The sequence below is a fragment of the Poeciliopsis prolifica genome, unplaced genomic scaffold (assembly GCF_027474105.1).
Source record: "Poeciliopsis prolifica strain line A6 unplaced genomic scaffold, Auburn_PproV2 SCAFFOLD003, whole genome shotgun sequence".
In the NCBI taxonomy this organism is placed as follows: Eukaryota; Metazoa; Chordata; class Actinopteri; order Cyprinodontiformes; family Poeciliidae; genus Poeciliopsis; species Poeciliopsis prolifica.
The window spans coordinates 16151568-16163213 of record NW_026562378.1 but is presented as its reverse complement, the minus strand read 5'-3'; positions in this window follow the sequence as shown (position 1 = coordinate 16163213).

Genomic DNA, 11646 nt, shown 5'->3' with positions numbered 1-11646 from the left:
GACAAACTCAATAATTATTATTATTTTTCTCTTTTCTCTCTTTCTACCAAAAAACTGGACAATAAAAGTCATCAGTCTGGTGTTTTAGGCTCAGCTGGTCCCTGTTTTTTGAAGAAGTTTGACAGAGACTTTATAATTCAGTTTATTTGATGTTGATTTATTTTAGACATTTAAAATGTCTTCCACTTCCTAAATGTTGATTAGAATTGAATATTGATCTTTAAGAATGTGTCTTGCATTATTACGCCATTGTCACGATATTACTTGTAAATTGTCTCAAAGCAACAATATTGTCATTTATTGCAATAACTTCTAGGACAAAATTGATAATGACAGGCCTACAAACACTTATAGAAAACAAGCTAGCAAGTTTAATATTTTTTTGTTTTTAAAATTTGGAAAAGATGTAAAAAAACAAAACAAACATGCAAAACGTTCAATCTATCAGGAGAAAATCAAATCAAATGATGCTCTCATGGCTCAAAGCAGCCACTTGGCTCGCATGTGCCTCGGGCCGGCTCTGCCTCTCCGTCTTCTCGTCCCGCTCCAGATGTGAGCGATATCTCTGAAGGGCATCGGGAACGTCCAGAGCCGGCACGGCCCTTTAAGAATCGATAACGACACGACAAGCCGTGGCGCAGGTTAATGGCGTGTGAAGCCACTGTTACATATAAAATCCAGGCTGCTACCTGCAGAAAGTGGAGCATGCATCAGCTCGGAGCGCTGAAGTCTTACTGTCGCGGCTGATCTGTGCCTGGCCTGTGACCCTTGTCGAGAAGCGCATCAAATAAGCAGAATCAATCAGGGAGACGGCGTTTGGCCATTACGGGCCAGATGAGATGACCGACGCAGTCAGCCTTCTGCGGGTTCATGTTGATTTAACTTTATAAGCGCAGCAGCGAGAGTGGATGTATTCTAAAGGGGCTATCAATGTTAAGTGATCATAACAGTCAACCATAATACAAAAAGGGTGAAAACTCTCAGAGAGGAGCGGCGGCCGCCGATTGCAGCCGGCTTCTTGTGGCTAACCATCTATGCTTTGGTTTCTAGCAGGGCCATCTTTGGCTGATGTGCCACACAGCCTCTTGGAGGGGAAATGTATTGCTATAGATTTTGCTCTGCCACTGGTGCACTGAATCAGCGTGACCAAGCAGGCAGGCAGCAGGAAATAGGGCCGCTCTGAGAGTGAATTATATGCAGTCACACACTCGATTTACCCCTGCAAACTTAGTTAGAAAGGGAAAAGACGAGGAGCCGTACACATGCTGCGCGGATGCACGTTTCTACCCCGCAGTGCATGCAACCATAAGTGCATGCATTGCGAATTACTTAACAGGATTAAGCACATTAAATGAAGGCAGAAATTAAATCCAATTTTTTAATTTGTGCAGAAAATTGAAATGAAAGATTATTTCAGGCAACTATTTGAAATAGTTTGCTACACTGGCAAAAATGTACTCAAAGTAAGAAACATAAGAAATACTTGTCATCAATTTTTAGGACAAAGAAAGTTTCACGCCAGCCTCCATTTACTGGGCTGTCGTTTAATCAAATAAAAGTTAAAGGGGCAGTGTTATGTAAAATTGACTTTTTGAGCTTTATATCCCTCATCAAGTTTATTATTTGAGCTACTTCTCATAAAAACATTCCTAAAAGGTCAGTAGAGGAGGAGTGTTGTGAAGATTTTCTGAGTTTTTAGTCATTTGATATATATGCAGTTTTTTTTATTACACTTGAAGGTAATAAAATTGCACAATGTGCCTGGAAAACACATAATGCTGACCTTTTAATGTCGGTTAAAAGGTGAAATAGTTGTCTTAGATCTGCAGGCCCTGATTCGTCAAGGTGTTTCTGGCCCTCCGCCCTTGCTGCTGTCCTCTAGCAGAGAGGACAGCTGTTGGAAATTAGACACCAGATTGTGTTACTTAAACTGATAGCAGGAGTGGTGCTGATTGCTCCCAAACCCAGCAAGCAATCTGTTTGCAGGTTGAATATTGGACATGTGATCACAAGGCTGAGCCTCCTGAAAACATGTGCTGTCAATACTCATGCAAAGTGTTTCGCTAAAGAAGGACACAAACACAGCTACGCGTTTTTCATGCAGCGAGGCTTTTTTTTCTTTTGGTTTTGGATCAATTCTGCAATAAGTACACATTGAATTCTTCTTGCTTCACAGCTATAGTCTCTTCTGTCGTTCTTTTGTTATTCTTGCATAACTTTAAAACATTTATTGTGCAAGAAAAGGCAACATGAGTAAAATCACTTGGACTTCCTGCTTCCATCCTTATCCAGGACCTTGAATGGATAAAGTTGTAAATAATAGAAATTTGTTTTTCCAAATAAAAATAATAATTAAAAACTGTAACTAATAATCTGTTCAGTTGCTGCTATTTATTAGAATCATTGATATAATGTGACATTTCTCCTTCAGTTTTGCCCTTTCAGTCCCATCTGGAAAGAAGCATCTCACCATTTAGTCACCATAAAACACAGGTAATGTGATATTGACTAACTGGCGCTTTTGCTCTCTGATGCTGTTTGTTTTTGCATCTGTATTTATTCCTTTGAGCATATCCCATTTCCCCTCATTTGGATTTTTAAAAAAATCCGCCAGGCTTATTGACTTTCCTCTGAAGCGGACCCGAGTAATGCTCCCTCTGATAGCAACACTGCTTGTGTATCTGTATTGTTTGATATCCAACTTTTTTTGACTTTCTAGGAGCTTTTTTTTCCAATCAGCAGATTTATTAAACATTTGATCAAAGCCACAAATCGGCTCCAGTGATAATGAGACATTAATAAAGTTCATTAAATTGCATTTAAATTACACACATTAGGAAAATGTCAATCTAAATGGCCATAAAAGTCTTTGAAAAGCTGATGGCAAATGTTAATTCAGTCATCTACAATTAAACTTGTCAGCCTGTCTGCGGCTGTATATGTTTGGCAGATTGTTTAATGGATTCTGGTCTAGATGGCCCATAGCTGCTCAGAGCAGCCAAGCTTTCCCAGACATCCAATGAGTCCAAGTCAGAGATTATTTATGTAATTATAATCACCTTTAATAAGAACAGAAAACAAACTATTTGGATAGATTTCAATGTAAAATCTTCCCGTGAATATTGTTCAGTTTCTTGCCCTTATTTGTATTCCCAAAGATTTTGACAGTCACAATGTCTTAGATTGATTCACATTTTCATCAGGCACTGATGGGGCAGCTGTCAGATATTTACCATTCTCGGTTGATTGGTTTTCTGCAGCCTTTGGCTCCGTTATAAAGACGGTTAACAGATGTAGTTTTGTATACTTGAAACGTAAGAAGGTGGTGATCAGGAGAGTTAAGTTTCACAGTATTTGTATAACAACCAAAAGTAACACACCTAGTTACTTTATTGCACAGGCGTCAAACCTGAAGCCTGTGGGCCAAATCTGGTCCGCCGTAGCCTTTTATGTGGCCCTCTTGTCTCTAGATTACATCATGAAGTCCTTCCAGTTTTCTGGGTTATTGTCCTTTAAAAAGACCAACTTCTGACAGGAAAGTCTCTCCATGTGTCCCAAACAACCAGCTGTAGACTGACTCCTGTAGTGGCCATGCAGACCTGGACTCTGCAGCTCTCAAACATTGAGCTTTGGAGATTTTTCTACTTCCTCCTCCGTCTCCATGGTGGTGAGATAAGCTCGAGTCCTCCCTCATTTCTTAAAGCTGCAGTATGTAACTTTTATAAAGAATAGTTTATTTTTACACATTTGTTAAAACTGTCACCGTGTCATGACAGTGTAATATGAGACAGGTAATCTGTGAAAAGATCAATCTCCTCCACTTAACTGCTGAGGAACAAAACAAAAACAACCAATAAGATCCAGGAAGAAGGCCTAAAAGCTGTCAATTACCCTCGCGTACTCACTCCTAAATGTGCAAATGGCAGAAAAAACTACTTAACGCTACAGAAAATCAGTTTATCATTGATGTCTATGCTAACTAGCCTTAGCATTCACCACAAGTTTTGCTACAGGTTACAGATTAATACCAAACCGTCACAACATGGTGATCAACAAATATGTAAAAACAAATATTATTTTATAAAAGTTTCATACTGCATTTTTAAACATAATTTGGTAACAAATTATAAATGTGCCTCTTTATGAACACACTGACCAATAATAAAAATCTTAAAACGACTTTTTTACATGACTCCTTAAGAGGGATCAAAACATTAAGTGGGGCTTGTTTCTGTTTAACTCTTTGATCAATTTGAGTCAATAATGAGGCAAATTAATCCCTCACTCTTTTTAATAACTTATTAAAACTAACGATAGTGGCTCTCCTATTGTCCAGTGTGTGTTTTAACGTGGATTTTGCAGTGCAGTTTAAACCAAGGATATGTGGGTAATCTGTACCCATTTTGTGAAACCCATCAAACCAATGAAGCCCGGAGACAATGGCTGCGAGACGTTTCTTTGAGGACAAGTGAAGGCTTTGATAGATGGCCATATTCTCTGCAGCAGACAGGGAACAGACGGTGATTAATTCTCTCTGACTGATTCGGCAAAATTAGTATGAAAAAAACCAGTTGCCAACGTTATTTCCTCCTTTCTGTCTGGTGATGGCGCACGTAGGGGAGACCGCGCGCCTTAATGCATCTTGCCCATGCTTCGCTCATGGAGCTGAGTGGTTCTGATGCAAATCACAAAGCCGCTCGCTCGCTCACTCCGTTATCATTTTAGTGATCCTCTCATAATGACACCGAGGAAGAAAGCAATTAATTGTCTTACACTGACAGCCGTTTTGGTGAGCGTTTATTCCAAACAGATGAAAGGGAGCGAAATGAAACATGAGCTAATCAAAACTGGATATTAAGTATTGAATTGAAGCCGGCCTCTCTCAACAGTCAATTCTTATAAGGCTCTTTAATGTTGGGCTATATAAATCAAGCTCATATTAACCTTTCAGCCTTGCTCATCTTTCCCAGCATTCACAGTGTTGTTTTTCCCCCCCTGATTGTCTCAAAACAAGCAGACACTGTTCTACATCTAAACATGTGTGCGAAACAGAGGACATTTTGGTAAATGTGGCTTGTTTATCCTTCAAAAGAAACCATTAGTCAAACAAACAAAAAGCAACGCGCGAACAGACGTTACCGGCACGGCATTAAAATCCACTGCAGCTCTCTGCCAGGTTAGTAATTGCTCTTTTTATGGTGGTAATTATTTCCTCTAAGGTGCACGCCGTTGCCGACTGCAATTATACATGCGCCCGCTATCGCCGTTTGGAAGTAGGTGGGGATTGTGGGTAGTATTCGGAGACGTTGAGCGTCCTGCTTGTGTGGATGTGGGAGCATGTGTGTGGGAGGTGTGCTGCGAGTGAGAAAAGCAAATAATAATAATAATAATAATAACAATAATAAAAATGAAAAACTGACAGTGCTGCAATTTGAACAATTTTTTAACAAGAAAATATCAAACACTGGTGTGAGTCAGAGGAGCGCTTTCCCCCCCGTCTTTGTTTGCCCTCAGTTAAGCCACGGTTCAGTAATGCAATCCTGCTGAAAGGCGCTGAACGGAGAAGCCAGCGTGTAAGGCATGATAAGGCCTACAACCTACGTAATTCTTCCTCCCTTTGTCCTGTGCCCTTCTTTTTTTGTTTTCCTTTTGGCTCTCTGTTTGCTTCAGACTGTGTGACCTGCAGGACGGCCCTGCTAAAGCCCATTACACAAACACCTCTCACTGATAAGGTCTCCGTCGGGAAAAGATGCAGACGGCACTTTCTGATGTTCCCTCCGATGCCGGGAGGACAGAGAAGCTGCTGCGCCAGAGAGCAGATATTCATATGGATGACTGTGAAAATGCAGGAAAAGCAACATTTCAGCACGTTCAGCTGATCTGAGAAGGAGAAGAATTGCTATTTGCGTACATTTATTGAAATGTCCCACTGCATCTTTGTCCTACTGCAAGTTCATGACACAAAGGTGTTGTTGGGTTTTCATTTAAATAAATGTTCTTCTTCACTGCTGGAGACATTTCTCAGTGTCTTACAAAGGCAAATGGTCTGTTAGACTGCAGGGAATATAAATGATAGAGACATCTGATTTTACTCTTCATAAGTATATGCTTGAGTAAAATGAACGTTGTTTTTTATTCTGCATGTCTCTTTGTTGGTGGAATAACCAGGAGGTTTTCAGTTGGGTTCAGTGCAGGAGGCTCTTCATTTTTGCCAAAACTATATATGCATTTTAGATCTTACTAAGTATTTTTGGTTTCTGGTGGAAATATCTTAGTTTTGTCTTATTTCAGCTATACTCACAAGTATTCAGTTCAAGTTTATTAGGTCTTTGAACGGCAATTGATTTGCAACGAGCTTTGGTGGCAGCTAACAGATTCACACAAGCTTTTACGCAATAATTAATGAAACAGAAATAACAAAATCCATCTGAGAGTTCTCCATGAATTGATAAATTACAATCTTAATATGTTTTCATCCCATTGAGACAATTTTTTTTAAACTAAAGTTACTGAGTTTTTCAGGATAAAAATAGTTTTTTATTTTATTTCTGCAGCTGATTGTCAGTTATTTACCATAGAAGCATTTCTCTCTCTCTCTCTCTCTGTTTTCATCTCTTTAAGCTCTCAGTCTGCTCCTGCAATTTGAACTTCATGGACAATCTGAAAGATGGAGAGCAATCAAGCTGTTTCAAGTTGTTTTCGTGTTTCCTGAGAATCACAGATGTTTGATAAAAGCCAAACATCCGTGGTCAAAATAGTTCTTACCACCAGTTTTGGACTTGTTTACAAAAAAAAAGGATGTCATAGACTGTTGGAGAAATTGTGATATTATTAATCAAATATTCGTTATTCTCATCTATCCTTATAATGTCGTCTTTCTTTTCATTCTTTTATTGTTCAGTTTCATCATAGAATCAAGAATGTTTCTATATTGTTGATTTTCTCAGAAGGCCTCACTGACGGAAAGCAGAGAGTGTTTTCCTGCAGGGTTTTCTCTCAGTGAAGAGCTCTGCTTCGTTGAGTTGCTGGATTGCAATAAAACCATCACTGTGAAGATTCACACCATATTCTGTTGAACTTTGTGCCTGGAATGAGATTATCTAGTGCAGGATAATTTGTGTCTTAGTCAGTAAATGACATTTAGCGCTGTAGCTATGTGATGAATTGTTTTCCCCTCCCTTTAGAGCTACAGCGTCCTTGTAATTAGGGATCCTGAAAACAATAAAAAGAGAGGAGCAGACGAATGTGCTTCAGAGCGGTAGGAGATTGTAACTGAAAGCACATCTCTGTCTGTTCTCCTCGCGAGTAAGGAAGAATCTAACTCTCTTGTCTTTCCTGTGTTTGTTTAATCTGTGTTTTTAATAGGTGTTGAACCTGACATAGACAAACCCACCTTTCATGTTCCTGTGGTTTTGATATTTTTCAGGAGCAGGAAATGAGAAAGGGAATCCATTAAACAGATTTTTACTGTGAGATAACCTCCAAAGAGATGCCGAAATTTAATTAGCCCGTTAGAGCGGCCATATCTTAATATTAGAACAAGCAGAAATCTGAAGGCTTTAAAAAGCAATCTGACCCTTCACACTTCATTTTAACAATTAGCAGTTTCCCAGCTCTCTGGAAATCTAAAGGAGGTAAAGGGTGTGAGCAGGATGTGTTGGATGGTTGGCTACAAAGACGACTTGACAGCAAAAGGACTGAGCAGAATCAGAGTTCAGAGTTTCTCCCATGAATGGGTTTATTTCATCCTCACTAAATGACTTAGTGACATTTAAATAATAGTTTAGGAAAATTGAGAAATATTTCACCTCTATTTCAGTGTTTACACTGGAAATTAGACACTTTTAGGAATAAACTTGTCTCCTTAAATGGGCTGATTATAATTTGTAGTAAAATATAAATATTTTGTTGCTTGTTATTTGAGTTTATTGAACTCTCCTAGAGCTCTTCACAGTTCTTGTGTGTTTATATTTTATTTTAATGTAACACTTGGTAGACTTATGCAAATTGAGCTAATTTGTAATGTGCTTAGTTGGATGAATTTTATTATTATTTTTTTTAATTTCTTCACTAGGAAATCAGAAGATTATTATGGAAATATGTTGCCTGAATGTTGGTAAGAATGACAAAGTAACAAAAAACAGATGTAACCAAAGACCTGGGACATTTACCACTGCCGCTTCCCATGGACAGAGAGAAAGGTACGGTGGCTTATTAGGGACATTATACATTTCTGCCAAATCCTCAGAATTTTTCTAGGAAAAATACAAGAAAACTTGTATCTCCTCTCTTTTTGACCTCATCAGTGTGCTATTAAACTCAGACTGTCACTGGGGTCCTGTGCCGCATTGCAAAAGCTGCACAGAGAGGCGGGCAGGGTGTGAGCGTACGTTCAAGTTGAAAACTTTTTGAGCTCATTAAAAACCCCTGAAATTCTGAGATCAATCTCAGAAATGTGAATTTTCTGAGTTTAAATTTCCAAAAGTTGAACATTTCTGACTTTTGAAACTCACATTGGATGAAAATAAAAAAACACTCTGGAGGATTAAAACAAGTAAAAAGAATATGTAAAACACATATACATTACAGAAAATGAGCAAAATAATAATTTTCCTACACCATTTGTAAAAATCATTTTTGTTCCTCTACAAATAAGGTAAACAGTTAATGATTCTTCACAATTTAAACCCGTAGTACTGATATCTTTCCATAAGGACAATAAATACTCATAAAAATAATTTGTCTGAAAATATGACAATCATAAAACAGCAGCATCAGTAAACATAACGCTCCTTTCTGGCTTTAAAAGCATCATTACAGCCACCCCTTGACTTTGTCTAATCTTGATAAGAAGTGTCTGAGCCCACAGGGCGTCTTATCAATCACTGATTGCTGCTGGACGGGAGGAGATTTGATAATTGTCCCTTCCTCTATCTAGTATCATAACCTAATTCTGAGCGATACCATCTCCTAGGAGGGTTCCTTCTGTCGCCACGCTGCTCCACATTCTCATTCAGCTCAACCAAAAGCTATATTTATCCAATTTTTTCCCTCCCCCAGTTAACATTTGCAGGATTTGTAATCATCATTCAACCTGAGACTTCCCAAGCAGCTCCCAATTAACCTGACTCCCCTCTCTTTTTGACCTCATCAGTGTGCTATTAAACTCAGACTGTCACTGGGGTCCTGTGCCGCATTGCAAACGCTGCACAGAGAGGCGGGCAGGGTGTGAGCGTACGTTCAAGTCGAATAAAAACACGTGTGCTTGTTGAAACACTTTGGGTGTTCAATAGGAAGCGCGTTTTTTTTTCTTTTCTTTTTTTTGTGGGAATGCGTTGATGATGTAAAACTTTAATTCACCCTTCACTTGAGGTTTTTCTCAATTGTATCAAAATTCAGAGCCACCTCTGTCGTGTTCTCTGCAGCGACCTCTGCCTCTGTGGTTGAAGCTTATTACTCTCTTTCGTTTGTGTGTGTATTGAAATGCATCAGCTCTCTCCTCCCGATGGACTGCAGCTCTAAACTAAGCAGCAGGATGATGACGCTCTCTGTGAGCTGACACAACCCATTTGGACGAGAGGAGCTGATCTACACCAGTGCTGCTCTTTTACAGTGAGGGAGGAGGAAGAGGAGGAGGAGAAAAAAGAGGGAGGCGTCTGTCTGTGTTTGCCTCACCTGCTTGTCCTTGTCTGGGTCTAAGCAAGACTAGCTGCACAGAAACTGACTTTATCCCATTTTTGTTTTGGATATGACGTGTAGAGTGTTTTTATTCTTCCCGTACTTCACAGACCCTAAATTAGTTTCTTCCTTTTTCTAAATGTTTTGCTGCTGTTTGCCTAAAGATAATTGTTTGACTTTTTTTTTTTTCTCAGCATAAAATGCCGTGAGATGACTTTTGGCTCTGAACAGCCACTGCGTAATAAATCTGAACTTTAACTGAACTGACCTTTTAAACACTGATTGAGTTTTGATTATGGTGGCAGCAGCCGAAGCTTTCAAACTTCAAAGCATTTGGATCAGTTTCATTTTTCTTCCACACTCAGTGTCTCAAAATTAGAGAGATAATGAAAGAAAAGTTTGAAAACCTGCAAACTTATGTGCTCAGCCATCCACTTTTCATCCTCTGTGTTACTTTTTATTGATTCGATTTTGTATTTACACCCAGAGCCGGCCCAAGGCAGAAGCAAACTAAGCAGCAGCTTAGGGCCTCTCAGTAGAGCTAATTTTTTAATGTATTTTTTTAGTAATAAAATATATTCTTCATTATATTACAATGATATTACATTGATATTATAATGAAGTTTATATATTATAAGCACACAATCTTACTATGAAGTGATTTGTTTTTACAATAATATATATTTGATCATTTAAGTAGAAATTATTATTTTATGGATAAAAAGAAAACAAATGAATTGCTCTTGGGGCGCCCCTGGTGGCCGTGGCAGGTACCACACGCTTCACCGGTAACATGAGCTGCCAATCACCAAATCGTCCAGTCTCAGATATTGCTTATGAATAACTACCTGAGAAGGTTTAGGTTTTAAAAATAACAATAGATAAAGGCAAACAATCGATGATGGTTATCAATGGCGACCAAGAGGAACCTGCAATTACAATGTTCCTTCTGCAGGATTCTGAATAAAACCACGATCAATGTTTATTCCTTCAGCTTTGATTGGGAACTAAGAGTGACCTCTCGTTTTGGATCCTGAGACATGAAGCAGGTCTTCTCTCTGCCAACAGGATTAGGAAGTTTCAACAGATTGTTGTTTTTCCCGAGTGTTGTTTGTTTATATCAGCTCTCTATGATCACAGCGTTTCCTTCCTGAAACTCATCCTCTTCCTGTTGAAGCTGAAAGTGGGTTAATGCAGTGCATTGTGGGATTAACAGTCCTTAACGGCAGCCTCCAGTAGCCCGTCCTGCATAGCTAGAGGCCAAACAAAGTTTATTTTTCCACCAAGGTGTCTGAAGAGAAGGAAAAACCCATTTTAATAAAAAGCTCAATAACACCAAACTGGGGCAATGTTTTCAGAATGAGATTACAATGCTGCAGTAAAAGAGAAATTTAAGGTTTTTTTTTTCCCTCATGTCTTCATTTCTGCCAGTAAATATGTGAATAATGTTGAGGCTGATTGAAAATCTAGCAGCGTAAAAGGCAAGAATGAATTATCTCATGTAAAAACAGTGTATGCCTCCAATCTGGACCCACTCTTGGCTCTTTTCTCCAGACAGTTTGACGTGCTGCGAGTTAAAATGCGCGGCTCCGTAGCTGGGATGAAAGAGGCCCCGAATCCCCACTCCTGCCACCGAACACTGCGGCCATGAATAGCTCAGGCATCAGTGCGGCTTCGACAGCCCTCACTTGAGCACAAACGACCAAATCACCACAACGCCGCCGCTGCCTCATTGTGCTCATAATTGTAATCCCTTGGACCGATGAAAGGGGCCAACTATGCTGGTTAATTAAAACCGCAATCAAATTTACCCCCTAAACCGGCTGCAAAAGGGAACCTCGTTCAATTGAATCATGCATCACTTTCTTTTCAATAACACAAACAAACAAGTGGAGTGGGAAGGAGTCGTGTAAATCCACGGGCTTGTTGATTGCCTCCTACAGCTGGGATTTTTTTGTCGTTTGGTAA